Raw genomic sequence first — 16,428 nt, forward strand, 5'->3', positions numbered from 1 at the left:
GCCTGGTAGGTTGCAGTCCATGGAGTCGCAAAGAGTCAGACACGACTGAGTGACTTCACTCACTCAGAGGCAAAAGAGTAGTGCAGGCTTTGAGACATGATGGGCCTGGGTTTGAATTCTACCAACAACCCTTACTAGGTGTATGATCCTGGGGTAAGTCTCTTAACTCTGCAAGCCTCAGTTCTCTCACGTATTAAATGGAGACTAATATCTCACGTAGGCACTCAATAGATAATAATCATTAAAATGATGATTATACTATAGAAATGTGAAGAATCTGTTTAAGGAGCATCTAGCTTTACTGCTACTTTTACTGGGATTGTTCATATTTCCTAATAACTTGTTAACCAAGTCCTGAGGTTTCCAGGAGCCACTGTGCCATTCACAGGCCCAAGGAGGGAAACCCTGCAGCATCTGCGTAGATGACCTGTTTTTCTCCTAGGCTATCTAAATCCCATTTCTCATACCATGCTCCATATTGCCAGAAAATGGAAATGATACAACTCCTGGATTAATTCCAAACTGAGCCACTGAGAGATCCCCAAATAAGCCCCTTATTCTCCTGCCTAAATCCTACCCATCTTCCAAGTCTCACACTCTCTGCTTCCCCTAGTGTTCTTGGATAACACGTCTTATATCCTCTATCCCAATACCTCCTGAAGAGCAAAAACCCTGCTACCATCTCACTGGGCAAGTTCAGAGTGGGGCTTAAGGGGAAGAAGAGGCAGAGAAGATGGTACCAATGACCCTTAGAGGAAGTAGAAAGATAAATTACTGAAGTTGGGGAAAATGTGAACCCAAGAGTTACTCTATGTTCAGACAGGATTTTCAAGATGGGAAAAATGCAGTCTAGTGTAAGAAAACAAATGAGAGAAGAGCTATGGAGACTTCATCCTGGAAAGATGCAAAATATCTTCACAGGGCTTTCCATATACAACGTTCTATAAGGCTGTGATTAAAATCCATAATGAAAAGCTAGGTGTGAACAGAGAATAAACATTATTGTTCAATCAGTGCAGAAATTATCGTCAATTAAGCTAACTGGAGAGTCTCAAAAAACCAGAGATGTTCAAACTGTGCTAGAGGGCTCTCCTCCTCTGAGCATTTTTAGTGAGTTTAATACTCCTTTTGCCTGCAGTATACCAGGTACTGTAGCTGTTCCCTGCTGGGGCGCCTCAGGAACAAAGCTGAGTTTGATTCCTGCCTGTCTTCCTGGTGTCCAACAGAGAGTGAGACACAGAGTCCTTCCTCTATAACTGGGTGCTGGACCACATTTCCTCACGCCTGAGCGAGCCTCAAGGTCAGGTCTTGAGTTGCGAAATTTTGACTCTAAGTCCAGAACCTTTCTAAGACAATGCAACCCCCAAACTGAGAGATCTCCATGAATATCTGCTGACAGAGACGTGACCACCTCCTGGCCCCTTCTTCCTTTACCTGTCTAACTCTGGCAGGAATGCCTCCTCAACCCTACCTGTGGGCTCAGCCTGGCCCCTAGTTCTGGACACTATCCTGGCCTAAAGAAGCATGAGGCCTCAGTATAAGCATAACCAACATGGTGACTGAGACAACTCAGATCTAATCTCTTGGAGGGGAGACAGGACTTCCAGTTCTTTTACCATCTAGTCAATGCTGTAACAACAATGGATTTGGAGTGCTAGCACCTTAAGAAATCACCTGTTTTCACTGTTCCTTGTACTAGTACAGACATAACTTTTCATAGCAAAAACCATAGAAAAATTAGAAGTTTTATTGTCCTTTTTGAACTTCACATTATAAAATTTTATCTCTGCCTTGCTATCCAGTCTTTAGTGGTCGAATGGCTGTATATAGTATTCCATCAGGTTGATATACCACAACTTAGTTAATCAGCTTTTCTGGGACACTTAGTTACTTCTAGATTGATGCTAAACAATACTATTATGAACGCCTTTTCTCTGAATTTAGAATTACTTTCAAGATTAGATGTCCAGAAATGGAATCAATGAATCAAAGAATAAGAGCTTTCAAAGACTCAATAGAGTTTGTTTTTTTTTTACAGCCTTAGCTTTATTTTCATTTGGTCATATGTGCTTTAAAAAACATACACATGCTTGTAAAATATCCAAATCTCAGGAATTAGAAGGGTGTAAAACAAGGGGCTTGAGGTGAAAAGAATATCCTAGGCTTCAGAACAAACAAAGCCAACTCAAAAACTTCTTTGTTCAAAATTCAAAGATATTTTGTTTTAAATGATATCTAGGTGTTTTGTTTTGTTTTTTAAGAACATTTTAGGGATAAAAACTAAGCTTCTTGTGTTGCTTGAGGCAAGGCCTGGCTTCTCTCTTCCTTGAAGACCTTTGGCAAAATACAGAAGCCATAATCTGCTGGCCTCCATGTTCACTGCCCACCCTGCCCTCTGGAGGGCTACAGGGTATCCAGGATGTGTTCAATCTTGCTGACCAGCTCCCGTCGCTTTCCTGAAATGAGCTTTTTATTCTCGATGTAGATGTCTTTCTTGAGCTTGCCGGCCACCAGCCACTCGGCCTCTACTGCTGACTTCAGGACCAGCTCCTTGACCTGCGTGTCCAGTTTTTGCATTTCGCTCACTTTGTCGCACAGGTTGGAGCCCTCAGTTTTCAGCCTGGACTGCAGCACTGCCACCTCGCTGGTCAAAGCCTTGTGCTTAGTTTCCAGGCTCTTCTTGCCACTATTGAGGCTGGACACATCCCGGGACTGTTTGTATCTACTGACCGTCTTGTCAAAGTGATGGTAGAGACCTAGTCTCTTGCTGACCAGGGTCAAGACCTGCTCTGTTATGCAAGCCACCTTCATCCTGGCTTCTGCAGCTGGATTCTTTGTGATGGATAAGTCCAGCCTGACATAGATGATGATGGTGAAGAACAGAATGGAGAAGGCGGCCACCAACAGCAGGGGCTCCTGTAGCATGAGCACCTTGCTGAAGGTGTAGTGCACCATGATGTCCTGAATGTGCTCTTCCACCAGGTTTTTCTTGTGGGCCACAATCACAGGACGGCCAAACGTGTCCAGGTAGGTATAGTGCAGCTCGTCGGGGGCTCGGCTGATCTCATAGGGACTGTCCACCTGGATGCTCCTGGCCCCTTCAGGGAGGATGATCTTCACAGTCAGAGAATCTATCACTTGTTTATCAAACACGTGGTCCACAAGCCTCATCTTCAACACATACTGGTCTCCCAAATTATAGAGGTACTCATAGCTTGGGAGGTTGTAGCCAATGATGTAATGAGTCTTCCATCCGCCAAAGAGAGGGAAACGAGGCTTCATTTCCATCTCCACCGAGTCATCCAAAATAAGGAGGTGTCTGGTGTAAATGGTGCCAATCTCATCCCGGTAATAAACATCCTGGGCAGAGGCAGGAAGGATGGTCTTAAAAGAACGGATGGAGGAGATGCCACTATCTATCCATCCGTCATAATCATAACGCGAAAAAGACCCCTTCAGCACAGCCCCCGTGTGCTTCAGGTTCACGTTTTCTTCCACAGCAATATTACCCCAGTGTGAGACCTCGATGACTCGGGTCATGCTGGTGACGGTCAGGAAAGGGCTGTTGTTCTCAGAATGTACTTTAAAACTATCCTGACTATAGGCAGGGATGTCGTGGAAAGGGCCGTAATCCAGGAGATTGTTGTGGCGCATGGGGTTGCCCAATTTGGTATAGCTCTCCACGTTTGGGGAGGCGAGCTTCACACGCATGGTTTGCGTCTTGGTCGGGTAGGGAGAGTAGAAATAATGGTTCCCCTCAAACACCACAAACTGTTTCTCAGACTGGGTGATCTGGGTTGGATACGGCTGAATCACGTGGGTATAAATGGCTTCCACAACGACTGAAACCTCGGCCCCAGGATCGAGAGCAACTGGGAGTTGGACTGTGAAGAATCTCCCGCTTTTGCCGTTAATTTTGGTCTCCTGTACTTCCAGACTGTTGGTTTCCTCATCCACTCCCGTCACCTGCACGCCGAGGTGTGCCAGCTGGGCCTCCAACTCGGGCTCCAGCGCTACCAGGAAGGAGGCAGCGTGGGGCGAGGAGTCACTGCCCGCGTGAGCCAGGACCACCTCGGCTGTCACCTTGGCCAGGTGGCTGCTCAGGTCCACCGTACGCCTCACCTCTTCGTTGACCAGTGGCGGAGCCTCCGCAGAGGTGCTGCCTGGCTCCAGGGCCCAGGGCACAAACAGCAGCAGCAACGGCAGCAGGTGGACTGCAGGCGCCTCCATAGCCGTGACCTAGTGAGCCCCGCCTGCGTGTGCGTGCCCTGCGTTCCCCACAGGGCAGCGTCTCATTGGGCCACTCAGTTCCCCAAGATGGCGGCGCCCAGGACCCCACAGTTAGTATTTAATGAGGTAAGTTGTTTCTTTTTTTCCTTTTCAATTATAGTGTCTGCTTTTTTATTTTTTTTAATTGAAGGATAATTGCTCTCAGAATTTTGTGGTTTTCTGTCATACATCAACAAGAATCAGTGATACTGATTCTTGTTGGGGTATCTGTAATGACTTTACATTACTATAAGCAATCTGTAAGTAACTATTCCAGTTTCAGCACATCACCTCTATCAGACGTGATTATCTAACATTTTTGCTAATTTAGAATGAATAGTAGTATCTCATTAAAATCTTCTTGTACTTCTTTACTCACTGGTGAGTTGGAAGATTTCCTTTATGCTTGTTACTAATCACATTGCCTCTTGTATATTTTGAAAGTACAAGAATGTTTACTCTAGTGGCCCAGATGTTTGGGTTCCTGCATTTATAAACTGTTCTCCCTTGCTTTGGCTTTATAACCTATTTGCTAATCTCCCTCACACCACTTGATCCATTATTTGTGTACTGTTTAACCAAAGTATACAAACTTGGGTAGGGATTAAGACAATGTCACTTGCAGTTTGGGCTCCAGTATAAATTCCTTTTTTTTTGTTTTAAAGCTATGTGGCATTAATTGATTCACTTTTTCTCTCAAAGTCTCTTTTTTCACATGTGAAAAAGAGAAACACCACTTCTCTGCTTACCCCACAGTGTTATATGAGAACTATAAGCCTTGTAAAAGCAGGGTCAGACAATTTTTTCTGTAAAGGGCCTTATGGTAACTATTTTAGGCTTACAGATCATATGATCTCTGTTACAACTACTCAACTCTGCTATTGTACCATGAAAATAGTGTAGACAATGATAGTCAATTAATAAACATGACTGTAGTCTAGCAAAACATTTTTAGAATATCAAAACTTAATTTTATATTTATGTATAAACATATTTATGTCTAAATATATGTATATATGTACATAAATTTACATTTAAATAAATTATATAACAGGCATGTTACATTTACAAATTATATTACATTTACAAATGTTATATAATATATAATTACATATGCATATAATTTAATTTTATAAAATTTTCATGTATCACAAAATATTGTTCTTTTTCTTTTCTGCTACTTGCTTTTTTATTTGCTTAAAAATAGTTTCAGGTTGATAACAATTTTACTACTCTCCCTGTTTGTTTGTTATTTTATTTATTTATTTTAATTGGAGGCTAATTACTTTACAATATTGTAGTTGTTTTTACCATACATTGACATGAATCAGCCATGGGTGTACATGTGTCCCCATCCTAAACTTCCTCCCATCTCCCTCCCCATCCCATCCCTCAGGGTTGTCCCAGTGCACCAGCCTGTTTCATGCACCGAACTTGGACTGGTGATCTATTTCACATATGGTAATATACATGTTTCAATGCTATTCTCTCAAATCATCCCACCTTCGCCTTCTCCCACAGAGTCCAAAAGTCTGTTATTTACATCTGTGTCTCTTTTGCTGTCCCGCGTATTGGGTCATCGTTACCATCTTTCTAAATTCCATATGTATGCGTTAATATACTGTATTGGTGGTTTTTCTTTCTGACTTACTTCACTGTGTATAATAGGCTCCAGTTTAATCCACCTCATTAGAACTGATTCAAATGTGTTTTTTTAAATATAAATTTATTTATTTTAATTGGAGGCTAATTACAATATTGTATTGGTTTTGCCATACATCAGCATGAATCTGCCATGGGTGTACATGTGTTCCCCATCCTGAACCGCCCTCCCACCTCCTTCCCCATACCATCCCTCTGGGTCATCCCAGTGCACCAGCCCCAAGCATCCTGTATCATGCACTGAACCTGGACTGGCATGTGTTCTTTTTAATAGCTGATAATATTCCATTGTGTATATGTACCACAGCTTTCTTATCCATTCATATGCTGATGGACATCTAGGTTGCTTCCATGTCCTAGCTATTGTAAACAGTGCTGTGATGAACATTGGGGTACATGTGTCTTCCAATTCTGGTTTCCTCTGCGTGTATGATATTTTTGCAGCTACTTAAAAGTGTAAAATGTAAAAGCATTCTTTGCTCATGCTCTATTACAAAAACAGGCATTAGGCTGGATTTAGCCCACAGCCTATAGTTTGCCAACCTCTGCCCTAAAGCCCTATCCAATAGCATGAGATCTCATGGGACAGTCAAAACAAATAGGTACCCAGAATAGGCAACAGTACTGTCACTGATTTTTTGTTGTGAAAACAAGGAACAGAGAAAGTGTTGTGACTTGCCCAAAGCCACACGGTCCTCCAGAGGTAGAACTGGGATTTCCATCAGATCTGCCTTTTTCCAAACCCCCAAGCATTGTCTGCTGTAGCAGCTACCTCTCCAGTCAGTGATCTCAGCCCTGGGCCAACTCTTACCTATTCCTGACCTTCCATCCTTCCTTAGTTTGTTCCACATTGCCACCCCCCGCCCAAAACCAGGGATGCCATAGTAGCATCAGCATTTAGGAAAGAAAGAGAAAACCCAGTTCTTTTGGCTCCTACAAAGAGGCCCTTGATTCTCCAACCACAAAGTCATGTATATACAGGAATCAGCCATCAATTTTCCACATTCACAGAGATGTTTAGTGGTATACAGACTAGTGTGTGCCTGCCACAGTGTGCACTCACTCACTCGTCAGGCATCTCAGATTATAAATCTCCTCCCTCATGATGTGTGACCATAATCATATTTTTCTTTTTGTCTGCTTTTGAGGAGCTTTTACTCTTAAAGGACAAGGCCAGCAACAATAACAAAATCACCACTGTGGGAAATAGGAAACAGAGATTGACAGGTACAAGAATATCCAGTGGAAAGAGGATACAATTTGGAAAACTTTCACCAGAGTTCAAGTTGATTCTGCCATGAATTATCTGATCCCCTTGAAGCTTAGTTTCTTAGCTGAAAATGAGGATAATGAACTTTGAATGAGAACATATATAGTGTGTGCTTTGTAAACTTTAAAGTGCTATACAAACTTTAGTTAACAGTATTATTACCCGTCTTATACAACTCCAAACACTAACTTGAATCCTGACCTTCTCAGCCTGATTTGAAATGTGATGCTCGTTGTCTTCTATAGAAGCTCCAAAGCCGTGATTTCCTGAATGAATGGAGACTGAATTCATTGTGAATTCTCCTGGCACCAGCACAAATCTGAAGTATATGGGTTTGAAGTGACAAAGGATAGCATGTTATTGCAGGGGCTGTGGGGCCGGCAGCACAAGTAGAAGAATGAGCCCCATCTTCCCTGGCAGTGGTATCAACAACTTCTGCACAACACCAAGGTGCCTCTGCATGACACCAAGGCTGCCACCTACACTGAGCACATCACAAAGCTTCCTGCTGCCTCAGCTCTCAGTCTAGCCAGGCCCTGAAACCCCAGGGATGTCAGATACACACCTTACCCCGGCTCTCTGGAGACTTAGACATCTGGACAAGCATTCTTTCCTTAGGTTCTGATCAATGCCTGTTAATCCTGTATCACTTGGTTCATTTTATTCATTTTACGTATGGGGAAATTGAGGCTCGTATAGTAAAGGTGGCTTGCGCCAAATTATGTAAGCCCTGTCCTTAGCTACTATTAGGAGACTTTGGTGCAAGTTCCTATTCTGCAGCCGACTAGCTGTGTGACCTTGATTGACTTATCATTGGTGAAAGGTGATTAATTCTATCATCTATTAAAATTAGCACTTCAATAGCACTTTAGAGTTGACCCACTGTATTCATAATCTAATCCCTACAATAAACATTAAGACAAGGGGTATTGTGGTAATCTGCATTTTGTCTAAAAAGAAAGACAAGCTCAGAGAAATTAAGTGATCTGCAGAATTATGCAGCTAATAAATGGCATCTTCTGATTCCAAATAAAATACTTTCTCTACCAATGCGTATGACTCGAATTCCTCAATAATGAAAAGGAATTAAAGCTTGTCTTGAAAAACTTACAGGATATATGTGAAAGTATGCTGAAGTAAAAACTACTCAACCATCAGTTCCTAGCATCTTGAAAATGAAGGCTTCTATTAGTTATCTATTGCTGGGGAGTAAACCACCTCTAGACATAGCAATTTGTAACAGTGAACATTTAAGTTCTCATCCAGTTTCAGAGGGTCAGGAATATGGCAGCAGCTTAACTGGGAGACTCTGGCAAAGCTGCATCTCAAGACTTGACTGGCGCTGGAATCCTCTTCCAGGCTGTCTCCTGTGGTTGGTGGCTGGAGGCCTCTATTCCCCCATGGTGGGGATGGGCGGTGATCTCCATGGGCTGCCTGAGTGTCTTTATGATGTGGCAGCTGGTTCCCCTAGACTGAATGATCCAAGAGAGACAGAGAGAATATACCCAAAACGGAAGCTGAAGTCTCTTTTTAACCTATGAAGAGTGACATACCACCACTTTTGCAGTATTCTATTCTCTATTTCCAACCCAAACTCAGGGGGAGAGCATTACACTCATACATGAATATCATGAAGTGAGGATCAGGAAGATCATTTTGGAGTCTGGCTACTATAGGATCCCTTTATAATTCTTAAGTTTCTGTTGACTCCCATGAGATGAATATCATAATTTTTATATCATCTATTTTATTAATAAGATATTAAACTACATGAAATTGCCCCAATTTGACTATTTGTGACCCACAAAAAATGGTCATTTCATATGGTTCAGGCTAGTTGACAACCTTTGGAAGTAGTTGATGCCAACAGTTCAGTTATGGAGCTGCTATTCTACATAGTTACTGAGAAACTTTAATGGGCAGAAACTGATCTAACTCCTGGAGGTACAATGGTGAATGAGACAAGGAAGATCTTTCCTCATGGACTTCATACTCTTAACGGTTCTCTTAGAACTATGAATCCTTGAGACCCACCCTAGACTCACTAAATCAGGAAATGTGGGGTTGAGGCCAAGGATTTACATTTCCTAATGCCCCACCAGTGACTCTGATGCAGCTGAGTCCATGGTCCAGCATTTGGGAACCACTGGTGCATATTTCCACTCTCACCTTCTTCACCTCCCATTTACTCTATAACCCGCAGCAATGGGTTTCCACTTCACCACTTCACAGAAATTTCTCTTGCTTATATCACCATGAACTCTTGAAAGCCAAGTCCATTAACTCTTCTAGACTTCTCTTACTTTCTTCCTGTGGCATGATGTTACTGGCCTCATCTTTCTTCTTAAAATCCCCTCCTCTGGCTTTTAACAACACTCTCTTTTTGTTCTCCTCCTACCTTCAGTCTGGTTGCTCCCTTTCAGTGTCCCACTGTTGATCCTCTTCCTATCCCACTGGGTAAGTGGTCCCATTGCTCTCTATTCTGGCTTCAGTCAATCCTCTCACTCTCCAAAGTGTTCCTGGGTGACTTCCTCCATAACCCTGGTTTAAGCAGTCTGTATCAATGACTTGAAACCCTGTACACCAGACTTCACTCCCCAGGACTTGTTGGCACACAATACTCAATAGACCCCGTGATGTACCCCATTTATTCATGAAGGATATTAATAAATATATCCTTAGGCTCCAGTGGTCCAGAGCTATTTATTAAGCTATTTTTTATTGGATTATAACTAAACAAACAATATAATTTAACTCAAACTACATTGTGAACTTCTTGAGGGCAAGAACTAAGTCTTGTTTATTTTTGTGTCCTTAAATTATTCAGGGCACTTTGAGAATATAACAGAAGAATCAGTTGAAAACTGACATGTGTCTTGTTTCTCAATACCTACCTCATCAGCAAAGAAATAGAAAAAGTCTATGTTCCTGCCCCAGCCAGTTAACTAGCCTTTTGTTTTAGAGAAGTCACCAGGTGAGAGTGAGCTTCTCTAAAGACAAGCGCTGAACAATATTTTTGTGTTTTAAATTCTGAGACCAAAAGGGAAGAGGGGATGGAAACAATTTATTGAATGCTTAAGGGAAGAGAAGGACAGGGAAGAAGAAAGGGTGGTACAAATATGACTTTCTTTGCACATGTATATATGTGTGTGCATATGCATATTATCTCTGCATATGAAGATTATATATAGTATATGTATATATGTGTACATATATTATTCTATAACACATATACGAAGATCACATTGTTGTTGTTCAGTCCCTAAGTCATGTCTGACTCTTTGTGACCCCATAGACTGCAGCATGCCAGGCTTCCTTGTCCTTCACTATCTCCCAGACTTTGCTCAAATTCATGTCCATTGAGTTGGTAATGCTGTCTAACCATCTCATCCTCTGTTGTCTCTTTCTCTTCCTGCCTTCGATCTTTCCCAGAATCAAAGTCTTCTCCAATGAGTCGGGTCTTTGCATTAGGTGGCCAAAGTATTAGAGCTTCAGCTTTAGTATTAGTCCATCCAATGAATATTCATTATTGATTTTCTTTAGGGTTGACTGGTTTGATCTCGCAGTCCAAGGCACTCTCAAGAGTTTTCTCCAGCACCACAGTTTGAAACCATCAATTCTTCAGTGCTCAGCCTTCTTTATGGTCCAACTCTGACACCCATACATGACTACTGGAAAAACCATAGCTTTGACTATGTGGACCTTTGTCGGCAAAGTGATGTTTTTTAATACTCTGTCTAGATTTGTCATAGCTTTCCTTCCAAGGAGCAAGTGTCCTTTAATTTCAAGGCTGCAGTCACTGTCTGCAGTGATTTTGGAGCCCAAGAAAATAAAATCTGTCATTGCTTCCACTTTTTCCCCTTCTACTTGCACATGAAGTGATGGGACTGGATGCTATGATCTTAGTTTTTTGAATGTTGAGTTTTAAGCCAGCTTTTTCACTCTCCTCCTTTACCTTCAAAAGGCTCTTTAGTTCCTCTTCACTTTCTGCCACTAGAGTGGTTTCATCTGCATATCTGAGGTTGTTGATTTTTCTCCCAGAAATCTTAATTCAAAATTCAGGCTTAAACTGAAGAAAGTAAGGAAAACCACTAGGTCATTCAGGTATGACCTAAATCAAATCCCTTATCATTATATGGTAGAGGTGATGAATGGATTCAAGGGATCAGATCTGGTAGAGACAGTGTCTGAAGAACTATGGATAGAGCTTCATAACACTGTACAGGAGGCAGTGACCAAAACCATCCCAAAGAAAAATAAATGCAAGAAGGCAAAGTAGTTGTCTGAGAGGCTTTACAAACAGCTGAGGAAAGAAGAGAAGCAAAAAGCAAGGGAGAAAAGGAAAGATATACCCAACTGAATTCAGAGTTCCAGAGAATAGCAAGGAGAGATATGAAGGCCTTCTTAATTGAACAGTGTAAATAGTAGAGGAAAACAATAGCACAGGCAAGACTAGAGATCTCTTCAAGAAAATTGGAGATATCAAGGGAACATTTCATGCAAGGATGGGCACAATAAAGGACAGAAATGGTAAGGACCTAACAGAAGCAGAGGAGAATAAGAAGAAGCGGCAAGAATACACAGAAAAACTATACAAAAAAAGCCTTGTTGTTGTTGTTCAGTCACAGTGGCCACAGGACTGGAAAAGGTCAGTTTTCGTTCCAATCCCAAAGAAGGGAAATGCCAAAGAATGTTCAAACTACCACACAATTGTACTCATTTCATATGCCAGCAAAGTGATGGTCAAAATCCTTCAAGCTAGGCTTCAACTGTATGTGAACCAAGAACTTCCAGATGCACAAGCTGGGTGTCAAAGAGGCAGAGAAACTAGAGATCAAATTGCAAACATGCGTTGGTTCATAGCGAAAGCTAGGGAGTTCCAGAAAAACATCTACTTCTGCTTCATTGACTACACTAAAATCTTTGACTGTGTGGATCACAACAAACTGTGGAAGATTCCTAAAGAGATGGGAGTACCAGAGAGACCTGAGAAATTGGTGTGCAGGTCAAGAAGCAACAGGTAGAACCTTACGTGGGACAACTAATGGGTCCAAAATTGGGAAGGAGCACGTCAAGGCTGGATATTGTCACCCTGTTTATTTAACCTATATGCAGAGTACATCATGTGAAGATCATATCAGTTCAGTTCAGTTCAGTCGCTCAGTCGTGTCTGACTCTTTGCGACCCCATGAATCGCAGCACGCCAGGCCTCCCTGTCCATCACCATCTCCTGGAGTTCACTCAGACTCACGTCCATCGAGTCTGTCATGCCATCCAGCCATCTCATCCTCGGTCGTCCCCTTCTCCTCCTGCCCCCAATCCCTCCCAGCATCAGAGTCTTTTCCAATGAGTCAACTCTTCACATGAGGTGGCCAAAGTACTGGAGCTTCAGCTTTAGCATCATTCCTTCCAAAGAAATCCCAGGGTTGATCTCCTTCAGAATGGACTGGCTGGATCTCCTTGCAGTCCAAGGGACTCTCAAGAGTCTTGTCCAACACCACAGTTCAAAAGCATCAATTATTCGGCGCTCAGCCTGCTTCACAGTCCAACTCTCACATCCATACATGACCACTGGAAACACCATAGCCTTGACTAGACGGACCTTAGTCGGCAAAGTAATGTCTCTGCTTTTCAATATACTGTCTAGGTTGGTCATAACTTTTCTTCCAAGGTGTAAGCGTCTATTAATTTCATGGCTGCAGTCACCATCTGCAGTGATTTTGGAGCCCCAAAAAATAAAGTCTGACACTGTTTCCACTGTCTCCCCATCTATTTCCCATGAAGTGATGGGACCGGATGCCATGATCTTCGTTTTCTGAATGTTGAGCTTTAGGCCAACTTTTTCACTCTCCTCTTTCACTTTCATCAAGAGGCTTTTTAGCTTCTCTTCACTTTCTGCCATAAGGATGGTGTCATCTGCATATGTGAGGTTATTGATATTTCTCCCGGCAATCTTGATTCCACCTTGTGTTTCTTCCAGTCCAGCACTTCTCATGATGTACTCTGCATAGAAATTAAATACGCAGGGTGACAATATACAGCCTTGCCGTACTCCTTTTCCTATTTGGAACCAGTCTGTTGTTCCATGTCCAGTTCTAACTGTTGCTTCCTGACCTGCATACACATTTCTCAAGAGGCAGGTTAGGTGGTCTGGTATTCCCATCTCTTTCAGAATTTTCCACAGTTAATTGTGATCCACACAGTCAAAGGCTTTGGCATAGTCAATAAAGCAGATAATTGGAAATGGTCAAACAAGAGATGGCAAGGGTAAACGTCGACATTCTAGGAATCAGCGAACTAAAATGGACTGGAATGGGTGAATTTAACTCAGATGACCATTATATCTACTACTGCAGGCAGGAATCCCACAGAAGAAATGGAGTAGCCATCATGGTCAACAAAAGAGTCTGAAATGCAGTACTTGGATGAAATCTCAAAAACGACAGAATGATCTCTGTTCGTCTCCAAGGCAAACCATTCAATATCACAGTTATCCAAGTCTATGCCCCAAACAGGAACGCTGAAGAAACTGAAGTTGAACGGTTTTATGAAGACCTACAAGACCTTTTAGAACTAACACACAAAAAAGGTGTCCTTTTCACTATAGGGGACTGGAATGCAAAAGTAGGAAGTCAAGAAACACCTGGAGTAACAGGTAAATTTGGCCTTGGAATGCTGAATGAAGCAGGGCAAAGACTAATAGAGTTTTGCCAAGAAAATGCACTAGTCATAGTAAACACCCTCTTCCAACAACACAAGAGAAGACTCTACACATGGACATCACCAGATGGTCAACACCGAAATCAGATTGATTATATTCTTTGCAGCCACAGATGGAGAAGCTCTATACAGTCAACAAAAACAAGACCAGGAGCTGACTGTGGCTCAGATCATGAACTCCTTATTACCAAATTCAGACTCAAATTGAAGAAAGTAGGGAAAACCGCTACACCATTCAGGTATGACCCAAATCAAATCCCTTATGATTATACAGTGGAAGTGAGAAATAGATTTAAGGGACTAGATCTGATAGATAGAGTGCCTGATGAACTATGGAATGAGGTTTGTGACATTGTACAGGAGACGGGGATCAAGACCATCCCCATGGAAAAGAAATGCAAAAAAGCAAAATGGCTGTCTGGGGAGGCCTTACAAATAGCTGTGAAAAGAAGAGAGGCGAAAAGCAAAGGAGAAAAGGAAAGATATAAGCATCTGAATGCAGAGTTCCAAAGAATAGCAAGAAGAGATAAGAAAGCCTTCTTCAGTGATCAATGCAAAGAAATAGAGGAAAACAACAGAATGGGAAAGACTAGAGATCTCTTCAAGAAAATTAGAGATACCAAGGGAATATTTCATGCCAAGATGGGCTCGATAAAGGACAGAAATGGTATGGACCTAACAGAAGCAGAAGATATTAAGAAGAGGTGGCAAGAATACATGGAAGAACTGTACAGAAAAGATCTTCATGACCCAGATAATCATGATGATGTGATCACTCATCTAGAGCCAGACATCTTGGAATGTGAAGTCAAGTGGGCCTTAGAAAGAATCACTATGAACAAAGCTAATGGAGGTGATGGAATTCCAATTGAGCTGTTTCAAATCCTGAAAGATGATGCTGTGAAAGTGCTGCACTCAATATGCCAGCAGATTTGGAAAACTCAGCAGTGGCCACAGGACTGGAAAAGGTCAGTTTTCATTCCAATTCCAAAGAAAGGCAATGCCAAAGAATGCTCAAACCAGCACACAATTGTACTCATCTCACATGCTAGTAAAGTAATGCTCAAAATTCTCCAAGCCAGGCTTCCGCAATACATGAACCATGAACTCCCTGATGTTCAAGCTGGTTTTAGAAAAGGCAGAGGAACCAGAGATCAAATGGCCAACATCTGCTGGATCGTGGAAAAAGCATCATATATATAAAACACAATGCTTCACATGATTATTATGTAAAGTAAATGAACTATTGTAAATAAAACACTGAACATGTATCGGGTACATAGTAATGAAGCATTCTGCTCTCTCCAAAATCCTACTTGCTTAAGCAAAGACAAAATTACAAAGCATTTCCATTTGAGTCAGACCTAATTGTTAAGCCTAACATTAGGCCCAAGAGAGAATAACTGCACTCTTGAAATTGTATACATAATTTGTACAAAGATGCATATGTTTTTCTGAGGATAAAAGCCATAATTTGCATGAGATACACAAAGGAGTCCGTGTCTCTAAAAATTTCCAGAATGCCTAGGAATCAAGTGCTGGTCAACATTTCAACAATTGTTACCATTCTTACTTATTCTTAAACGTACTACTTTCCCAATCAAGATATGCATCAGTGACTCAAAGATCCTCCTTTTAAGGAGACTAGTGGAATCTTCTTCATTCATGCCTGTACTCATGCATTCCTTTATGCAATAAGCAATCATTTGTACTGACTCTACATTTAACATTGCTAAGCCCAGCGTACAGAGACACACAGACTGTAAGATCACTCAAAAGACAACTACCTAAACTGTGATGAAGGCTTAAAGTGACCAAAGATTTGAAAAAGGAACATCCCAGCAGCTTAGCAGCAACAGCTTCAAAATCTGCTACTGTCGACAGCAAGAAAAATTGTTCTAAGGAAGGGAGATCACTCAGTAGTAGGGAGCAGAAGTGTAACAGAGAATGTTTTCTCTCTAACTGGGCAGAAGCTAAGGAAAGACAATCTCCCAACACCCACCTCGCCCCCATCCCTGCCTCTTTATTTTTAGCTTTATTGAACTGAAAACTTTCCTTTATGTTCTTTTCTTTTTCCTTTAGCTTAGTGTGAATTGTGGGCTCTTGAAATATTTGAAGTGGGAAAGTCCCTAATCTATAGACACAGCATACAAATTAGGTCTAATCTTGAAAATATCCAATGTCAAGAGTGTTACTAACTTGAGAGGTCCATTCTATATTGAATGGGCCTGATTATTAGTTGTTTCTTCCTTGTTTTGAGCTGAAATTTGCTCTAATTTTAGCCTCAAAGACCTAATTCCATCTTCTGGGATAATATGTATCTTCCATAGCAATATTTTTAATTAATGGCTTATAAAATAAATTTTGGAATTATATCCAGTATTATAATCAATGCAATTAAATAGGATAGTATAGGCTAATAGAAGAATTATAGAATTAGAAAAAAATAGAATTATAGTATGTGAGGGAGACAGGTTTTGTTTTTCAAGGTATTTTAATTATTTATA

General features: G+C 41.5%; 1 long non-coding RNA gene and 1 pseudogene across 2 annotated transcripts in view; both read right to left on the reverse strand.

Moving 5' to 3' along the window:
* The window catches only part of LOC106502417, a 602,578-nt gene that overhangs the window by 252,396 nt on the left and 333,754 nt on the right, over window positions 1–16,428 (reverse strand). The window lies entirely within an intron of this gene.
* LOC102173844 lies at window positions 2,016–5,127 on the reverse strand (annotated as a pseudogene). The gene has a single exon (XR_001295999.2). The product of XR_001295999.2 is annotated as a dolichyl-diphosphooligosaccharide--protein glycosyltransferase subunit 1 pseudogene (transcript).

This window comes from Capra hircus, chromosome 8 (genome assembly GCF_001704415.2).
Source record: "Capra hircus breed San Clemente chromosome 8, ASM170441v1, whole genome shotgun sequence".
In the NCBI taxonomy this organism is placed as follows: Eukaryota; Metazoa; Chordata; class Mammalia; order Artiodactyla; family Bovidae; genus Capra; species Capra hircus.